Source organism: Propithecus coquereli, unplaced genomic scaffold (genome assembly GCF_000956105.1).
Source record: "Propithecus coquereli isolate 6110/MARCELLA unplaced genomic scaffold, Pcoq_1.0 Scaffold181, whole genome shotgun sequence".
NCBI lineage: Eukaryota > Metazoa > Chordata > Mammalia > Primates > Indriidae > Propithecus > Propithecus coquereli.
Genome location: NW_012142857.1, coordinates 4,626,585 through 4,647,364, shown reverse-complemented (window position 1 = coordinate 4,647,364; position 20,780 = coordinate 4,626,585). Strand labels below are relative to the sequence as shown.

At 54.9% G+C, this 20,780-nt stretch overlaps 1 protein-coding gene across 2 annotated transcripts in view; it reads right to left on the bottom strand.

Moving 5' to 3' along the window:
- CTIF (CBP80/20-dependent translation initiation factor) overlaps positions 1–20,780 on the bottom strand; it is a 295,612-nt gene that overhangs the window by 3,134 nt on the left and 271,698 nt on the right. The window lies entirely within an intron of this gene.

Genomic DNA, 20,780 nt, shown 5'->3' with positions numbered 1-20,780 from the left:
AAAAATTAAAATAAAATAAAATAAAAATTAGAATAAATAGCAACTCGGCCAACATTCACATTTACACGACGGACGGGACGACCCCAGCCATGAAGGTTTACAGACTGGTTAAGGAAGGACGCAGACGAAACTGGGCGTGAGGGGCGCGCTCCCCACGGGGGCGTGGGGCTCCCGGCCTCGTCCAGGGGAAGCGGGGAGCCTCCCTGGGGCTGCGGCCCCAGAGCTTAGGCAAAGCCACCAGGCCGTGGGGAGCAGGGCTGTGGCAAGCCTGCCGCCGCCGCCACAGAGGAAAACAATGACTAACTCATCCTGACAGGCAGGGGGAGACCGGACAGGATCAACATCAGATGGCTGGACAGAGCCTCCTCCACGCGCCAAGCACTGGGGCGAGCGGGGGGAACAGCACGAGCCTCAGAAACGCAATATCCAGTTCTGCCTCCCCTCAAGTACATTCGGAGGTCGACGTGGACACGGCCTTCCTCACTCGGCACAGGGGAGGGGGCGGGGGTCTGCAGGGCACCCACTTCTGCCCCCCAGTTCCTGTCTGAGTGGTCTCCCCTGGGAAGCTGCCTCAGAGTCTCAAATTTTAGGCTTTACTGTTGTTTCTGGACAAAAAAACAAAAATTTTTTTTTCAACGTTTTCCTTTCATGTCTGAAAAAGGAGCAGCAACCTGCATTTAGACAAACAGCTCAAAGTGTTATTCGGATTGGCCAGGAAGCGCTTTCAAGCAATGGAACAAACTAGGCAAACCGTAAGTCTGGAGCCACCGTGACACGACACGTAATTAAAAATATATTTATATATGTATACATATTTATATCTCACTTCTTCACACTCCTAACAGCCAGGGAGGGTGGCCCTGGGGCAAGACCACCAAGGAGGGCGTGAGGAGGAAGGGGTGTCAGGCCTCGGGGTGCCCACAGCCCTGTCTCCGCTTCTGCGGGGCGCGAGCCCCTCTGCACAGTGTTTGGGAGCTCCCTTTGCGAGGCTTGTTCTCGGGGCCACGGAGCCCGCGCTCCCAGGTCTCTCTGCTCGCCCGGGGCCCTGCCGCGTTTGCAGCCGATGCACGCACAGCCCGCACATCCTCGCTGGAGGGAAGCAGGGCTGGCTGAGGGCAGCCTGATTTCAGGAGAGCATGACCCCTGGTGCCCTCTCTCAGCACCCCAGCGCCAGCCCCTATCCCCTCAAGGCCTCTTGCTGGGCTTCTGGTGTCCCTGCGCCCCGGGCTGGGCCTACATGAGGGCCGAGGAGGAAAGGCAGGAAGCAGAAGCTTGAGGAAGCGTGTGACAAAAGGTGGGGGAGAAGTGGGCAGAGCGGGGGGCCAGGGGCAGCACGGGCTCCCTGTGGCAGAGGCCACAGACCTGTTTCAGGTAAACCTGCTCCCCATCACCCTGTCCCCAACAGGCTCTTTTGGGGGACAGGCCCAGGCTCCAATATTGGAGCCAGACCTGGGAGAACTGGGGAAGCCGCTCCCCACCCACCTGCTCTCTTAGCATCAGTAAGGAGAGACCCTCCCCGCCCCTCCCCTCCCAGCCGGTCTGACTACACCAGGAGGGGCTCCGTCATGACCCAGGGCATGACCAGCCTCAACAAAGAAGCAAAGAAGGAAGTGGCTGGCCTCTGACATTTTTGGGGGCTCATCAAAGTGTGTGCTCCAGACCCTGGAGATGGAGCTGTGTAGACACCTGTTACGATCTGAAGCTGGCCTCACAGAGCTGCCCCGAGTCCTGCTCTTGAGCCATCACAAAAGGGGCTGCTCCCCAGGACCAGGGCCTTTCGAGAAACCCCAGCCTGGAAAGCTCCATCTGGCAGCTCCACCAGGCCACCTGACTGCCCCTCTCATGACTCAATGGATTCGCCCCTTTCCCAACCTCCGTGGGTGGGCTGGGCTTCTGCACCTTGCCTGGGCTCAGGCTAGGGCGGTAACACAGCGTTAGCTAAACCCCGAGGTCCCAGACAGCCAGACAGCTCCCACCCCACCCTTCTCCTCAGTAAGACCCGAGAGTGGAGCGGGAAACACCACCTAGCATTTTGGTTTTAATTCGCCAGCTTTGTGCCCTGTTCGCCACAAGGCCCGAGGGGCCAGGACCGGGTTTACTATGGTCCCAGTGGCGAGGAACACAGGATTCCAGCCGCGACCCCTGCCGGGGCAGAAGTTTCCAATTACCCTAATTGGCTACTGGCAAGCTGTCTGTGGCTAGAATCCTTCCAGAGGGGGCCGGGTTTGATCTCCCACTAATCCGGGGGTCCTCGCGGTGCTGACTGTGTGATCACATCGCAGGCATTTTCACTGAGAGAGAAGACTTCAAAGCAACCGACTTTTGAGAAATAAAACACAGTAAACAAAAGAGTGCAAGTAGAACTGCAAACTCCATGTCCCCTGCTGCCCCCGACCCCCTAGGCCCGAGGCCGGGGGCTGTGGGGAGGAGGCGGGAGGGTGGAGCGAGAAGGTTAGAGAAAAGCTCAGCCTCGGCTGACAAAGGCCGTCGATTGCGGGGGGCGGCTGGTGGGGACCGTGCCTGCCTTTGTCCTCCCGGACATCTGCTACACGTCGCCTGCTGCCAGTTGGCGACGGCGGCTGACAGCATGAGGGAACAATGCAAGCCCCGTCTCCGACCCAGTTTTTCAGCCCTCTGAGGTCCTTTCTGACCCAAGCGGTACCCGGCCGAGAGGAGTCGGAGATGAAATCCCTCGCACAAAGCTCTGCGGGGATGGGTCTTGGGGGAGGTGGGAATGAGGAGGGGAGGGCCAGGGCCACCAGGAAAAGAAACATGCTTCCCTTATTGGTGTGAGCTGCCGCATGCTCGGGCTGGGGGGCTCGTGCGTGGGCTCCTCTCCGGGATTCCATCCCTTCCCCGTCTGGCTCCAGACTGGCCACTGACTCTGCCTGCCTTCCTCCCATGTCTTCCTCCAGCCAGGGCCACCCCTGTCCTCCCGCCTGTCCATCTGGCCCTGTGCACCAGGGCCCCAGCTGCCCGTGGGCCGCCCGCCAGGCCCCCTGGCTGTCAGGCTGTCAGTTTCTGGATGGTTCTGTTGTAGTACTGCGTGATGGGGGGCGTCAGAGGGTTCCAGCTGTTGGCGTGGAGCTCGATGACCTCCAGGAGCAGCGACCGGGTCAGCATTGACTCTGAGGGGCACAGCATCTTGTCCCGGGCGCTGGCCAGGAGCTCTGTCATCATCTCGGGCAGCTGCTCCTCCAGCAGCCGGCCTGTACTCTGCAGCTGCAAGTATGGAATCGGGGTTAGGACAGGACTCGGCCCCGCAATGGTCCTCTGACCTCCTTGGTTAGGTGCGCTGGGGGCAAGCACAGGAAATAGCTGGCTCGTTTCAGGGACATGCAAGCTCAGGCCTCCGTGCCGTGGCAGGAAGGAGGACGGGGGGCTGGAGGTGGGCACAGCCAAGCGTGGGATCCCACATTAACAAGTGATCTGCTGTCAGGAGCCAGAAGGACCAGAACATCACCTGCTGCCCGGAGCTGAAGGGGCCCTTGCCAGAAATGTGCCTCTTGTCCCTTTCACCCAAGAGCCTCCCTCCTACAGGAAGCCTTCCCTGACTACACTCACACCCCCCGACAGTGCCGTGATCTGCTCCCACTGGCGATCGGGTGGCACCATGCTCATTTCACTTGCTAGGGCGTCTCTCTGGGGATGAGCTTAGTCATTGTTACCTGCAGGTGTCTGTGTGGAACTTGAGAGCAGGGACGGCAGCTCCTATTTCTCTCTCTCTCTCCCCTTCTCTCCTGCCCCCGATCCCACCTCACCAGGCCCCAGAACTGACCTCTGCCCATGCCTATGACACGATGGGGGAGAGAAACATGAACCGGGGAGCAGGCCAGCCAGAGGCCCTGCCCTGCAGGGACCCTGATCCTCTCAAAAAGCCGAACTGGGCAGAAGGAGCCCCGGTCTTCCTGGATGGGCACACCCCCAGGCAGCAGCCCCAGGCCCTCTCCATACACTCGCAATCCCCACCTCTGCCCCACCCCAGCCTTGTCCCACCCATTTTTCTAGGCTCCACTGTCTTCACAAAGCCTTCCTTGACCTCCTGAGCACCCCCAACCTGTCCTCTGACCCTCAGGGCTGTGTGCTCTGTGCCCACACTTGTTTTCCACACTGCACATCCACTGTGTGCGTGCCTGTGGCTGGGACTATAGACACGCACCACCATGCCCAGCTAAATTTTCTATTTTTTGTGGAGACGGGATCTCTCTGTGTTGCTCAGGCTGGTCTTGAATTCCTGGCCTCAAGCAATCCTCCTGCCTCAGCCTCCCAAAGTGCTAGGATGATAGTGCGTGACTCTCTTTTAAATGGAGATATAATTCCCATAACATAAAATCCACCATTTGAAAGTATATGTAAGTGCTTTTTAGGACATTCCCAGAATTGTGCCGCCGTCACTGCTCTTGAATTCCTGAGCGTTTTCATCATCCCCAAAACAAACCCATCCCCATTAGCAGTCACTCCTCATTCCCTCCCCCCTCCAGCTCCTGGCAGCCCCCACTCTATGTTCTGTCTCCATGGATCTGCCCCTGCCGGACACCTCTTATACACGGAACCACAACATGTGGTCTTTTGGGATTGGCTTCTTTCATCTAACGATGTTTTCAGGGTTCACTCATGTTGCAGCGTGTACCAGTACTTCATGCCTTTTTATGGCTGAATAATATTTCCCTGTGTTGGGTACATCCCATTTGTTTATCCATTCACCAGTTGATGGCGTTTGTGCTGTGCCCACTTTCTGGCTATTACGAACAACGCTGGCCGTGAACATTCACGGGCCAGTTTTTACGTGGATGCGTGTTTTCAATTCTCCTGGGTAGATGCCTAGGAATAGAATTGCTGGGTGACGTGGTAGCTCTATGTTTAGCTCTTTGAATAACTTCAGGCCTGTTTTCCACGGTGGCTGCACCATTTTGCGTTCTCATCAGCCACGCATGGGGGTTCTGGTTTCTCACCAATGCCTGGCGCTTCCCAGTTTTCTGATTCACTCTCTCGAGCCCCCAGCAGCACTGGGGTGCTCCCTACCACCCGCCCGAAACTCCCTCTGGCACGGCCTCCAGAGCTCCCAGTTGTCCCCAAACTCCGCTGGCCACTCCTCCCACTGTCCCCTCTGCTGCTTCTCCTCCCAGTTCCTTAAACTGGTGTTCCCCAATATTTTATTCCCCAAATACTTATCCTCAGGCTTCTGCTCTTCCCAATGCCAGCCCATCCAGCCATGTTGACTACCCACCTATCAGGGGACCGCACATCCAGCTCGTCTGCAGGGACCTCCCCCGCCCCACTTGCTGGGCTTCTCTTTCTGGACAACACCCTGGCTTTGCCACCGGTGCCTCAAAGCAGCTCACTGTTCCCTCCAGCTCAAAACGGCTGTCATCTTCCTTTTGCCTCACCACCCACAACCAAGGAGGTAGCAGGTTCTGCTAGTTTCCCTCTGAAATGTCTCCAGAATGTTTTAGGCGCGCCCCCTTCCTGGTCTCTGGCCTCACCGGAAGGCGAGGCCTCGTTGCTTCCCTCGTGGGGGACTGCCTGGCGCCCTGACACATCTCGCATTCCCACTTCCTTCCCCCACAGTCACGGCACACCTGGCCAGAGTGATCTCCGCACTGCCCCATGCCGCACCCCATGCCACTGCCCTGCGCAGGACATGCTGGCCGCAGAGGCGACTGTCACAAGGCAAACTCGACAGCAACACTGAGTCACGGGGTTCCAGGTCAGGCCACGGTTCACTCCTAACCCACAACTTGAGGAGTCCAATAACACCTGATAGAATTCACGCAAAGGTGAGTCAATGTTTTTATGGAGAAACATTTTGGGACATTTCATCCACAGGAATTTTTGATCCATGTATAGTGTGTACTCAGTAAATATGAAATGGAATGTGGAACAAATGAAAACGTACTACATACTATGTAAAATGCAAGAACCACCTTCCCACAATTTCCACAACCTCGAAGCCAGTGTAGACCAATCAGGCTATAGACTCAGTCTGTCTGACCTCCATCTGGCCTCCCCACCCCACACCAGACGTCAGAGCTCCTTGGTTACACTGTAAGAGATGCCGCGGTGGCACTTGAGAAAAGCAGCACAGATCTACCAACACAAAAAACAAAAACAAAAAACAAAATGCTAGGTGCTCATCCACTTCACAAATTCACAAATATTTGCTGAGCACCTGCTCAGGCCCAGCACGTTCCCTGCAGGGAACAAAGCAGACCGAGTCCTGCTCCAGGGGCTGGAGATGAGACAATAAACCAATAAATATTTGTGTCAGATGGTGATAAGCGCTGTGCTAAGCAAAGTGACTGATATGTTAATTGGCTTGATTGAATCATTCCACTTGTATACGTATACCGAAATGTCCCGTTGTATTCCGTAAATGTATACGACTATGATTTATCAATCAAAAATAATGCTAATGATCATTAAAGTGGCCTTGATTAAGAGTGTCAAGGGTACTACTGGCTTAGTGGTGAGGGAGGTCAGGGCGCCAGGCCCATGACGCCCGGTTAGTGTGGCCCCGGCAGAAGGCTCAGACGGGCGGGGGCTTGGCCCGTGGATGAGGCAGGTGTGGGGGTGAGGAGCACACGGAGAGTCTCAGGAAACGACGCCAGGGAGGCATCGGGGCCAGGGCCCCTCAGCCTTGCAGGCCAGGACAAGATTCCAAGTTTGCCTCTGAGCAACATGAGCGCCATGGCAGGGCTCTGAGCGGAGGCAGGACAGGGCCTGGTTTATGTTTTAAGTGGGCCATTTTCCCTGCTGTGGGAGAGAAGGGCAGATGCTGAGGGACCCCAGAGAGGGAGAGGAGTCAATTCTGTACATATTTGCCTCTGGAGTGGATATGGAAGGCGAGAGAGAGAGAGAGAAAGACAGAGGGAGAGAAAGAAAGACACAGAGGTGTGTCAGGAGCCATGGGTTTCCATGACCTCCCGTTCGCCCAGGATAAAGCCCAGACTCCGTAGCTGGTGTTTGGGCTCCAAGTGACCTTTCTGTCTCAACTGCCATACTCTCCATCCTTCAAGGCTGGGTCACTTCCCAGCTGCTCCTTGGCACCTTCCTGATCACTCCAGCCTACTGCCCTCCCTGCGACTCCCTCCCAGGGCACTCCCTGCCCCCGACCCTTGTGCACGCTGCACAAGTGAAAAGCTGTGTTCCAGTGTGACCTGTTGGCTTCCTGAAGGCAGGGCCCGCGCCACACTCATCTTTGCTGCCCTTTTTACACAGGTGCAGCACCTGGCAACAGCGGGGCCTCACTAAGTGTTGGTGCATACGATTTATGCGTTGTTTTCTGCATTTGTAAACGGAAGGGCAGAAGGTGAGAAGAGTATGCAAGAGGGAAGCATTTTGAAGGTTATCGTCCTCGTCCACTGACCGAGAGCAGGAGGCAGAGTTTGACCCGGGCACGGCATAGTCATGAAGGAGAGGCGAAATCACACACGACCAACGCAGGGGGCCATCCACATTGCGGGCTCGGAATCCAAGTTCTGCGCATCCTTATTCTTCCCTTCTCCTGTCCTGCTGCATCTATCCACCCAGCCTAGGCGCCCACCCAGCAGGAGCCACGGCATTCATTTCCGGAGGCCGAGGACACAGGGCAGTCTTTAGTACGTGCCAAATGGGCACGCAGGCCATCGGGGCTACAGGAGCCTGGGGGCAGGTCAGGGGGGCTCGACTGGCCAGAGATGCTCTAAGGGACCAGACCTGTGCAATCACTCCCCTGCCCCTCCTGGCTCACTTCTCTCTACAGCCCCTGACATAGTATCTGCTTGTCTGCCTACTGTCTCTCTCCTGTCTTTGTGACTGCAGGACCTGGTGACTCCCCTTCCTGTCCCTTGAGCTGCTGCCCCTGTCCCCTCCCAGGCCAGGGCAGGGCTCTCAGGCAGAGCTGGGGGTGGGTTCTCAACCCCAGGGCCTTATCTTTCTCCTGGTTGTTTGGGAAAATCTGCCTTAAGCCAAAAATCACATCGTGAGCGATAGGCTCTCTTGCAAACTACCCGGCTGGGTTTTCTCAAGGAAGTCAGGGAGGGCTGGGAGTTTCTCATCTTACTTTTCCCTCCCAGTTGCTTGACCACAGAGAGCACAGGAAGGGACTAGGTGGCTGCAGATTGTGCACTGTGTTCCCTCGCACCCCAGCTTGGCCTCCCATTGCCCACTTTTGAGAGTGGACTCTCAGGCCCTTAGACTGAAGGGACCACGGGAGGCGGCCCCCTCAACCTCCCTCTGATAGGAGGGAGCTTTGCTGGCCAGGGGCACAGGGCTGGGAAGTCACCACCTGCTGCCCTCCGTGTATAACAAGGGGCTGGCCTGCCTCCCCCAGGAGCCCTTGACACAGCTCCATGAGCTTCCTCCCTGGGACCCCCGCACCCCTTCCAGAGCCCCCCTCCCAGCCTCCCCATGCCTCCGGGTGACCAGTGGCCTCTCAGGAATCCTTACAAGACCTGCCTTTGTGGGCATGATCCCAAGGGCAGAACCTTCCACTCTTCCATCTTGGCCCAAACTTACCTGTCCTGTGTTCCATTTCTTCAGGGCTCTGATTTCCTAAGGGACAGCTAGTTTTTGGATACACAAATCCCTGCTGAAATGTTGAGGGGCTGACTAGCTCCCTCATTTACGGACGCTCTATTTGGGATCTTTGGGAGGCCATTGCTTTCTTTAACGCAAAGACAGGTCTTAAAAACTACCGGCAACCCAGACACATACTGGTACACTCATGTTCACAGCAGCATTACTGACAACAGCCGAGAGGAGGAACAGCCCAGATGACCATGACCAATGAATGGACAAACAGGTGGTATAATATATACACACGGTGGAATGTCATTCAGCCCAGACCAAATCCAGACGCACGCTGCCACATGGACGAACCCTGAAGACGTTATGCTAAGTGGAATAAGCCAGATATGAAAGGACAAATGCTGCATGATCCCACTTAGATGAGGTCCCCAGAGTCGTCAAATTCATAGAGACAGGAAGTAGAATGGTGGGTCCCAGGCGCTGGAGGAGGGGGAGTCGGGAGTTAGTGTTTAATGGGGACAGAGTTTCAGCGGGGGACGATGACAAATTCTGGAGATGGATGGTGGTGATAACAGCACAACAATGTGAATGAACGTAATGCTACAGAAGTGAGCACTTAAACATGGTTAAAATGGTAAATTTTATGTCCTATGTATTTTACCACGATAAAAAAAAAATAGTTTGAAAAAAAAGGCAGTGGCAGGAGCAGGTACCATTTGTGTGGGCAGGACTGTCCCTCTCCCCCTGCTACCGCTTGCTGGGAGAAGAACCACACCAACGGGGGAGGCCAGGCCGCCCACCCGGGGGTCTGAGGCCCTGGGGTTGGGGAGGAGCAGCCCACTCATCAAAGTCCCTGGCACAGAGGGATGTGTGCGGGCCGGGGCAGGCAAGCCACCGGCGCCCTCGAACAGTGAAATGTGTTTCTTGGACGAGAATCCAAGGCAATTGTGCGAGCCCACACAGTGTTTGTTCGGAAGCTAATGCATTCCTGTCCTATTGTCTCTGCCGGAGACTTGTTGTGGGCACACCCATCATATCCTCCCTCGGGGAGAAGCCAGGGTGCTCAAGTCAGGCTGTGGGAGGCCCGACAGCAGACAGGGAGAAAGGCAGCCTGGTGGGAGTCGCCTAGAGTCCCCAGGGGAATGGTTGTAGGCGCAGGCGTGCTGTGCCAGGCGTGCCCAGGATGCAACCAGGCTGGTAGCTTGGGATGCCACCAGCAGGGAGGGAGAGAGGGTGCTGATGGAAGAATCCACGGGGCCGCCGCCCCGTGCGGGCAGGGATGAACGCTGGAGGTCACAACATCCTGCCTTACCAGTGAGGGGTGAAGCGTCCACCCGAGGCAGGGTGCCCAGCCCTCCCTGAGCACCTTTGATCACCCCCAGCGCAGCCTCCAACCTTGGTAGAACAGACCCCAGCCGCCTAACGCAGCTCTGCTGAGCCCAGCCCCTGCCTCCTCCTGCAGCCTCCCGCCTTTGGTGTGGTGGGAGGTGGGCCAGAGAGCAGTGAACATCGACCTGAGGGGAAGTTCACGGAGGCTGGTTTGGCTGGCAGGCCGACGGCCAGGCCAGGGCTGCAGGAGCACAGGCTGAAGGAGTGGAAGGAGCCACAGGCCAGAGGAGAGGGCACAGGGAAGAGCAGAGAGTGGGAGGTGAGGGCTGCAGTGGCCGAGGAAGCCACAGTGATCAGCACAAATGCCGGCAGTGGAGAGAAAGGGGGCAGGGAGACGAAGGGGGCAGGGACAGAGGAGACAGCCCTGGCACGTGGCATGGGTCTAGAATGATTGCCACCTGCATCTCAGGAGTGCCCTCAGGGCCACCCGCCCTGCGCCTCTGCTGGACCTGGTCCTGCACCCACCGCCAAGTCTAGAGGGTAGCACATGAACTGATGTTCATGATAATGACCTTGAGCCATCAAGAAGAGGGTCAATTACGTCTGGGTCCCTTTTCAAGGTGGCAGGGAAGTAGATAATCTACCGGGGAAAGGCTGTCATCAAAAACGTGCAGCTGGCTTGGAGTCAGAAGACCTGCTGCTCACTAAGAGTAACCCCCGGCACATCACTTAATCACTCCATGCATCGGTTTCCTTACCTGGGAATGGGCATAATACATGCCTACGATTGTTTTGAGAGTCAATTGAGATAATGTAGGCGAAAGAGCTTTGAAAAGTACAAAGCTTGATTCAAATGCAGGGTGTTATCATTGTTATTACATTCATATCTTTAGAAACGTGTATCTTCCTTGAAGATCTCAACATACTTTGTATGAACCATCTCATTTACCCTCATGACACTCTGGTGGAGATAGGGAAAGGCCACAGGCGTTATCATCTCTCCTTAAGAGACAGGGAAGCCAAGGCTCAGTAGTTATGAGGCTTGCACAGCCAGCCAGACGGCGAGTCTGCATAGAACTAGACGGTGCTCGAGAGTCCTGGGTCAGCATTCTCATCCTCAGAGAATGACTTTAATGTCTCCCAGATTAGCTAATTCTTATTTTTCTAGTTGGAGCTCATAATTCTTAATTCTGTTGACTGGTGACAATAGTCAACCTGGGCCTTCACAAAACTGAGCTGATTTTACCTGTTCTTTGTCTGCGTTGGCCACCACCTATCCTAACCACCCATCTACCCATCCACCCAACCACCCATCCATCCATCCATCCATCCATTTATCCATTTACCCACCCACCCAGCCACCCATCCACTCACCCACCCACCTATCCGTCTATCCACTTACCCACCCACCCATCCATCTATCCACTCATCTATCTACCTATCCACCCAGCCACCCAACCACCCATCCATCCACCCATCCATCCATCCATCCACCCAACCACCCATCCATCCACCCATCCACCCACCTATCCATCTATCCACTCACCCACCCACCCATCCATCTATCCACTCACCCACCCACCCATCCACCCATTCATCTATCCACTCACCTATCTACCCATCTATCTATCTACTCACCCATCCATCCATCTATTCACTCACCCATCCACCCATCCTTCCATCCAGCCATCCAACCTTTTTCATCCATTTACTCACCTACTCATCATCCATCCATCCACCCACCCACCGACCCATCCGTCCACTCATCCACCCAACCACACATCCATCTACCCACCCAACCACTGACCCATCCATCCATCTATCCTTTCATCCATCTATTTACTCACCTACTCATCCACCCACCCATTCACTCATCCATCCATCTATCCACTCACCCACCCACCCATCCATCCATCCTTTCATCCATCTATCTACTCACCTACTCATCCATCCATGCATCCATCTACCCACCCTTTCCACAACATTTATGGAATACTACTGTGTACTGAACATTGTGTAAATACAGGGACAACAAGAGGAATGACTTATAACTTATAGGGTAGTAGGGGGAAATCAAGAGACTTTTGTTAGGTATATGGCATTGGAGCATGGGATGGAATGGTGGTGGAGAACACTCCAGGTGTATGGCATAAGAAGAATGTACCAAGGCAAAAAATGTGAACTAGCAGAGTGACTGGTGAACAACAAATATTTTAAGATGCCCAAAATATATGATGATAAAGAAAGCAAGGGCCACATTCTAAAGGGCTCTAGATGCCATGCTACTCAGTTGGATTTTATCCCAAGGGACTGGAGAGCCACTGAAAGGTTGTAAACTGGAGACTAGTAAGATAATATTTGCATTTTACAAAGATCCTTTTTGGCACAGCGTGGAGAATAAACTGGAGCTGGGAGGGTGGCGTGGGAATGGAGGCAGGGCAGTGAGGAGGGTGCAGTGTGACGCGAGGCAGGCACAAAGGGAAGAGTATGTTTAAGAGGCAGACTATGTTCAGGGGCAGAAGTGGGGTGAGGAAAGGAACAATGTAGAAGACACGCAGCCCCCGGGCTTGGGGCTTGGTCACTGGATGAAGGATGATGCCATCAACGATGCTGGGAAGGCAGGAGAAGGTGGTTTTGGGGAAAGTGAATTTTGAGTTCAGTGTTAGAAATGTTGAGTCCACAGGCTGGTCAGGGAAGGTGACTAGTGGGAGAATGGTTATCTGGCAGCATCAGAGCCCACGGTTAGTGAGTCAAGGCCACAGTGTGACTGAGGTGACCCGGTGAACACATGGAGTGGGATGAGAAGAGGGCAGGGGCTCCCAGCCTGCACACAGCGACATGTAAAGTGGGAGAGAAGGAGAGGAACCCCACAAGGAGGAAGAGAAGGTCGGTCAGAAAGTTAAGCAGAGCAGAAGGAAGTGGCGTCATGGAGGCCAAGAGGCTTCCAAGAAGTACAAGGTCAATTGTGTCAAATGCTCAGAGAGGTCAAGTAAGATGAACAATGACCAAGGTCACCTGGATCTGGTGATTAGAAGAATGTGGGCGACCTTTGCCAGAGGACTTTGGTGCTGCATAGGGGCAGTGGGGGTCAGGGGTGCAGAGAGAGTACATTCTTTCTTTCTTTTTGGGGGGTTCTGTTCTTCCTTCTCTCTCTCCCCGTTTCTCTCTCCTTCCCTCCCTCTCTTCCTTCCTTCCTTCCTTTTGTACTTGCCTACAGAAGAGGAGGGTAGGATGCTAAGAGAAAGAGACTGGCAGTGTCACGTGGAATGGTCTGGAGTCTGGTATGGTAAAGTAGAAGTGCCCCGAGCCTGTTTAAATGTGGAGGTGAGCGGGCAGAGTGCAGAGGGAGGTATGATAGAGGGGAGGGAGTATCAAGTGCATAATCAGGCTTAAATAAGAGCAGTGGTATCGGCCTCTGGAGTGAGAGGAAGGGCCAGGGTGGCCATGGGTATCAGGACACGTGCAGATGCTCACGCTGCCCATAATCAGTGCTGTTTTACGTTCATTACTGCATTGCAGACACCATTAGGTGAGGAGAATATGCCCCAAATGCCACTTTTCCATAAGTCTAGCATGGAGCCCTGGTACGGTGGCTATGGTCTGATGTCAAGAAATTCATGGTTCTGACCTAGACTCTAGTGCAAGCTTGTGTCCTGTGGTCTGGCTACCAGCCCCCCTAACTAAGGCGGGCAGGTACCCTAAGTGTGGACGAGGCACCCAGAGGGAATAATTAGCCTCCTTCCTGCCGAGCTTGCAAACTGCCTGTACAAAGTGGTGACAGTCAATGTCACATGGGGGATGCATCACCCACAGCTGGCCCCAGGGCTGGAAACGTAATCTAGGGCTCAGAGCAGACACTGAATCCTGCTACAGACATCGGAGCCAGAGGAAAGGGCCATAGCTCCAGCAGCTCATTTTGGGGGCCAAGCCCTGGCCAGTGACCTAGATGGGAGGGGAGTTCTGTTCAACAGTCCCTGTGGCCAGGACTTCTCAGGAGTCTGGGTTGGGTTTGAGACTCCAGGGAAGTCGGCTGTGTCTGCATCTAATACCTCCCATCTTCCCTTTAGCGCCCTTCCCATCCCTTCTAGAAGATCCTTCTCTGCTGGCTGCCCCAGCATCCAAGATCCCTCTTAAAGGTGAACAGGAAATGCCTGAGGCAGCTCTGAGGTTTCAACTTCCAAGAAGGGGGTCTCCTGTGGGTTTCCTCATTGGTTGCCTGGCTAACATTTTTTGAGAGTTTGCTGTAGGTGCTTTGTGTACATTTTAAAATCCATGCAATCCCTATACCAGATTATCTGAGTCAAACACCACTGTGGCTCTCCTCACGTATAGCTGCAGAAACTGAGGCACAGAGAGGGAAATGGTTGCCCAAGAGCACTCCAGTCAGTGGAGAACGGCTTAAGGCTTAACTGCTGCCCCCTGGCAAGTCTCAGACAAACAGGCTGATGGGGAGGGGCTGGCCAAAGGGAGGTGACCCCGCGTCCTGGGCTGCCTGGAACGGTTCCCGTTTTCCCCTGTTGTCCCAACATAATTACTAAAAGTGCCCTTCCACTCTCAGAGCTGCCCTGCTTCAGACTGTACGTTTTATGGTCACCTAGACCGGGGGTAGGGAGCTTTCCCCAGGCACCCCCGTCATCGACAGGTTGATGGGCCTGAGGCCTCCATTTGCCCTGAGGCCTCCATTTGAGCAATGGGGCCAGTGCTCCTGCCCATCTCTGAGGACTGGGCGGGCGGCTGGGGCGGGGGGAGGACTCCAAAGGCCATCAAGTGGCCCTAGACCTGGTGAGGGGTGGTTATCATCGCAGGAGATCAGGACACCTGAGCCACAGCCCACACCTGGGCCACAGGCCTCACCGGAGCCTGCCAGGGCCCCTCGCTCCCTAGGAACGCAAGGAACAGCATGGAGTTAGGGTAACCGGGCACACCACGCACTGCTTCCTGCCGCAGCGGCGGGGCCCTGGGGAGAGCCGCTGGAGAAGAGACAGAGGGAAAAGCAGCTCCTCTCCAGCCTCCCTGCCGGGCAGCCCAGCCAGGAGTGCCCGGCCCAGGGGGCAGCCCCGGACCCTGGTGCCCCTCACGCCCCGCTCTGAAGGAAGGACTGCATCGTGTCTGACTCAGCATAAAACAGCTCCCCGCGACAGGGGAGGGGTCGGGGCTGGCGGGGGCCAGGCCTGGGGCTCTAGGCGGGTGGGCAGGCTCCCCTCACAAGGCCCAGTCTCGGAACTCAGGTCTGTCCCGGCATCCGCCAGGCTGGGACCCTGGGCAGGCGCAGGAGAAGCGCAGGGCTGGTGGGTGCCTCCGGCTGCTGCGGCCTCCCTGCCCCAGCCCCTGCCTCCCACCCTGCACCTCCGCCCACCTGAGGCCTGGACTTGACCTTGCTGCTTTGGGGGGAGGGTGTGATAAGCGTCTCAGTGGAGGGAACTTGCTGCCTGCAAAGGCATTTTCCGGCTCTCTAAAGTAAACAATCAAACAGGAAATTAATCGAGAAACCCACATCAACGGGAAGGTTCAGGTTGTGATTTTCACAGCCCCAGAGCCAGGAAATTCGAAGTTACAGTTCCCATAGCAACTTGCCTGTAGAATGAGCGAGTGCTGGGCTGGAACAAGACCTCCAGGGGTCGGCTAGGCCAGCCCCCACCTCCAGGCAGCGTCACCCAACAGCAAGTCTGCATGTCTCAGGGCAGACGGGTTCTTCCAAGGCAGCACGAATCCTAGGGGAGTTGCAAGGCTGGGGCTCTACTTTCAGTGCTGACAATGATGGGCAATCAGTGGACCCCTCAGGGATTCAGCTGTCCCCATTCTATATTCCCATATTCCCACTATTGTCCCCCTAGTCCCACATTCTACGAAATAGGAATGATACTCGGCAGGCCTCCCACGTCACAGGCTGCACACGGCATGCTTCTTATTCACGCTGTCCGTGCTCTACGCAGTCCCATGACGGCCTCTTCCCATCTCTGTCCCATCCTGATTGTCCCTGAATCTTGTGCTTGGCCTTTGGCCCATCCTCTGGTTGTCTCTCCTCCGAGAAACATCTCAATTGACTGACAGGTCCCGGAGCCTCCAAAGCAACCACGAAGCCGTCTCCATTCCTTGGACATCCTCTCTCCCCAGCCCTCCCACCCCTTTGCAGGGCCAAATACATAACGTGGTAATATTAACTCAATGCACATAGTGCTTCCCTGATGGATAACCAGGTAGATTTAATGAAACCAGAGGCAAACCCGCCACCTTCAAATAGGTAGGGGTTGTGTATGTCGGGTGGGGTTTTCTTTTGTGTGTGTGATCAGTGAGGAGTCCCCGCCTGGCAGGAAAGGAGATAAGGGCGTTGGAGCTCAACCCCAGAAGGAAACAGTCTGGAATCCTTCCCTGAGAGCCACCCTGCCCTCCCACCCGAGATGGCCATGGACAGCCGTCTGGGACCCCTGGATAACACCAGCTGAGGTGACAGCGAGCGCTTCCTGGGCACTGAGCCTGTGGCAGAGGGTGCCTGTCTGCCCGCCCACCCGCCAGCCTGGCCCTCGAGCCAGCGCCTTAAATTGAGCAAAGCAGTGGCAAGAGAGAAGTGGCGCCTGCTGGAAAGAGACAGAGCGTCTCCCTGATTTCCTAACAGGCCTAGCTGCATGCCAGGGCGGACGGGCCAGCTCGCTGGCCTCGCTTACGAAACAGTCCTTTCCTCCCCTGGGTAGGCTTCCCGGGGGTGGCCAAACCACTGTCCGGCCACCCAATTCCCTGGAGGCATCCAACTGAGCCCGGGCCACAAGGGCACTGCCCACGGCAAAGAGGCTGAGTTCTCTGCAGTCTCATAGGAACCCCAGGGAGGTCACGGTCACTGAGGGCCACTCACCAGCTCCAGAGGAAGGGCCTCCCTGTGCCCAGAGTCCAGGGGAGGCTCCAGTTCACGGGTCCCCTGCATGCGCACTGACTGGGCATAAGATTATCTGCAGGCTGTCCCAACCCACCTTCCCCCAAGCCTGGGCAGAAGCTTCTTAGGAGGTTCTTCGTGGCGGACCTACGTCAACTAGATGTCTGTCCCTTTTCAATGCAGGGGGTTGTTACCAATCTCAGACTTTATAGGGTGCGTGGGTTGGGGAAGGCGTAAGTAGCTGGCAAGGGGTGCTGAGGACTTAGAGAAGGGACACACTGGCTTGTTCCTCTGCCACCAAGCATGGAATTCTGAAGAAACCTTTGCTTAAACCATGTCCTTTTCTGCACAGTAACCTCGGCATGCTGTATTTAAGAATAAACACCTGCGGTAGCCTGCAGAGGTGCCAGCCTTCCAGGGGTCAGGGGTGGGGGTGGAGCTTGAAGCCACATCGCAGAAGCTGGGCTGAAGGTCTGGCCTTCGAGTGAGGGAGCTCAGCTGGTTCCCCAGTGGGTTTCGGTGTAAGGTGGTAGCCAAGGACCAACTGGGCAGAGACAGCTGGGCCTGGGACAATTAAGCTCTGTTAATGTGCAGAGAATAATAGGGCTGTGCTAAAAGCATAATTAGCATTGTACTCAGAGGAGCAGCCACCCAATAGAGGGCCAGACAGGCCTGGGCTGAGAAAAGGGCCTGGGGCTGCCTGGGAATGTCAGAGGGATGGACTCTTTGCCAAGTCTAAGAGACTTGGAGATAAGAGAATTTAATTGGCACCTGGAAGTTTGTTTGGCTTTAGAGCCTTACCTTTAGTAGAATATAAATTTTAATAATGAGGCAATTTTTCTGAATGGAGATGATCTTTTTGGATGAACGAGCCTGCGAGTCGGTATTTTGTACCATCCGCGTGCTCTTACTGTATTCAACTGGCCGGGCTGCAAGGGGGTAAGAGCTTAGCCTGGCATCCAGGCTATGCGCCGGGCAGGCCCACTCCAGGCCCTACAGCCCCTCCCTCCCCTTCACAGACCTCAGATCCAGACAAACACATCTGTTCACAGGTCTAAGAACACATGGAGTCCTTGTCTGCCTCCAGCTTGTACTCGTCATTCTCTGCTGGGCACGTCTTTTCCCATCTTGGCTCCAATTACCTGACCCCGCAAGACCAACCGAGAGACCCTTCTGCAAGAAGCCTTCCCTGACCCCCTCCTCCCCTAAGCTCTGGAGCTGGAAGGCTCTCTGCTCACAGCCCAGGGCAGCCATTTGGTTCTACCTAGTTCTAGGTGTAGTCAAGCATCTACTGAGAGGAGTTCTTTTCATGTTGCTCGTAAGACCTTGTGTCCAGTGGCCCTCTCAGAGTACCTGAGGGTTGGGTTTGAGAGGAAGCATGGCTTGCTGCTGGCTGGGGCAAAGCCACCTGGAAGGGCCTCTGTTCCCCAGGATGGAGCCCCTCTGTGACATAGAGGCTGGGAGCATGGCAAGTCGTGCCCCCAACTTCTCCATGGAGTCTGAAATGGTAGTGACAACTTTTCATTCATTCATTCATTCATTCATTCCAGTCATTCAACAAGGAGGCAGGAATCCTGGCCTTATAGATTACCAGTCTAGTAGGGAAGACGGATGTTGCACAAGTGGATTGGTATTTGGAACCGAGGCTGAAAATTGAGACTGCCTGGATTCTAATCCCAACTCGGATTCCTACAAGTCATGCTGTGCAGCGCAGAGGTAACCTCTCTGTGTCTCAGTTTCCTCATTCGTAAAGTAGGAATAAACATATTACCTCCCCCAAGAGTTGTTGCAAGGATTAAACGAGATAATCTACGTGAAACATTTAGAACAGTATCACACACAGTAAGCACAGCTCAACCAAAGGTGGCTCTTATTACTAAGTGGCTGCATGTGGCACAGAACAGCAGGCACAGTGGCAGGAAGGACTATTGTCACCTGTGCTGGGAGAGGAGGCTCAGGGAAGGCTTCCCCAAGAAGACACCTTTTAAGGTACAGCCAAGGAGAGTGGGGCAAGGAAGGACATTACAGGCAGGGAGAGAAGGCACCCTCACCAGTCCTGTGAGCCTGGATTGCTCAGAGAGAGGGCAGCAGGGCTTGGGGGTGTGGAGACCAGGCAAACTGGTCCCTGCCCCCAGGCAGCATACGGTGGGTGGGGGGACTGGCAGAGGCAAGCGGGTGCTGGGAGGGAGACGGCTGGGTGGGAGCCTCCCTTGGATGAGGTGGGCAGGGAAGGCTTCTCTGCAGAGAAGACCTGCAGGGCTGGGTGGGCGGGTGGTGCATGGTGGGAAGTGACAGTGAACAGCCCTCCATGCCTGGCTCCCTCTCGGCACCCTGCCCAACCTGTCCCACGTGATCCTCACAGAACCCCACCCCTGCTTTACAGACCACACCGGAGGGTGGACTCCCCAAGAGCCGCATGGCCACTAAGTGGCAGAGGGAGATTTGAACCCCCTTAGAAGCCCCTGGAGGGGTCTCGAATATCTTGAGTGGCCTGGGGTGGAGCACAGAGGAAGAGGGTGGACCAGTCTGGAGCTTTTTCAAACCCCAGCAAGAAGTGCTGGGAGTGTGGCTGGGGCCTAGAGGGACAGGGGACAGGAAAGGACAGATGAGCTCTGTATTTTGGGAGGCCAAAGCTCCAGGATTTGCAGGCAGATTGGATGTGGGGCCAGGGTGGGGCAAAGGCTGGAATCAAGAATAACTCCCAGGTGTCTGGCCTGAGCAAAACTGGGTGGACAGTGCCTTTGTCTACCAAGACTGAGGCTGGCCGGAGGAGGAGCAGCTTTGGCCATTTGAGTCTGGAGGTCAGAGGAAGGTCCTGCGGGAGACGCGTTTGGGAGGCCTCCGCACAGACGGTATTTAAAGCCATGAGGCCGGACGGGATCGTTTAGACCAGGATTTCTCAGCCTTACAAGGACTAACATTTTGGGCATATAATTCTTCGTTGTCATACGGTAGGATGTTGAGCAGCACCCTGGACTTCCACCCACGACATACCAGTAGCATGTCCCCAGTAGTCACAACCAAAAACGTCCCCGACATTGCCAAATGCCCCCAGTTGAGAACCACGGATCTAGATCAGGGGTTGGAAACCTACAGCTCACCAACCAAATCTCAACCAAATCTCTCTTACAGCCTGCTTTGTGCACGGGCCAGAGAGCTAAGCATGGTTTTTACATTTTTAAATGGTTGAAAAAACATTCCGAAGAACAATGGTGACATGTAAAAATTATATGAAACTCAAATTTCAGCGTCCATAAATAAAGTTTTGTTGGAACACAGTCACTGCCACTGGTTTATGTATTATCTACGGCTGCTTTTTCTCCACAACAGTAGATTTTGTAATTCGGCAGTCCTGACAGCCTTGTCATTGGCTTGGTGGGGCAGAAGCCAACCCAGAGGACAGGCTGTAGGAGACTGTGCTTTTGAAAATCCTGGCTCTAAAGGGAAGAGAGAAACGGGGTGGTTCCCAGGGGGGAATGAAGGGAGGTTTTCCCCTTGAGATGCATTTGCTGCAAACGTATGTGTTGTGGGAGAGAAATGAGGAAATCCAGAAGGGGAGCCTTGGGTCAGAGAGAGGGAGGAAACAGGTGACACTGGAATCAGGGTAGCCAAGTGGGGCCACCGCCCTGGTAGACGGGCTCCCCCAAAATAGGCAGGGACCAAGGCATGGTCCATGATGGTTGTCAAGTGCCCCAGACAGCCCGTGGGCTGGTAAGATAATTAAAGAAAGCTCACTTAGGGAGCAGTCTGGGTTAAGAAGAAAGATACTTAAATTTGGCCTTAGGATCATTTTAAAATTTTACTCTATTATTTGCGTTTATATATAAATTACCGTTTCTTCACGCTGTGTGCTAACTTCATTGTAAAACTGTATTAAAAATATCCCTAAGGATTTATATCATCTTTATATCTTTTACATCACCTTTCGAGAAAACTTTTCATTGAAGTGTAACACATGCAAAAACACGCCCTAATTCTGGATATGTGGATGAATTTTCACAAAGGGAACACCCTCGTGTCGCCAACTCTCTGGTCAAGAAACTGACCCTTAGCAGTGCCCCCGACTCCCCGAGTCCTC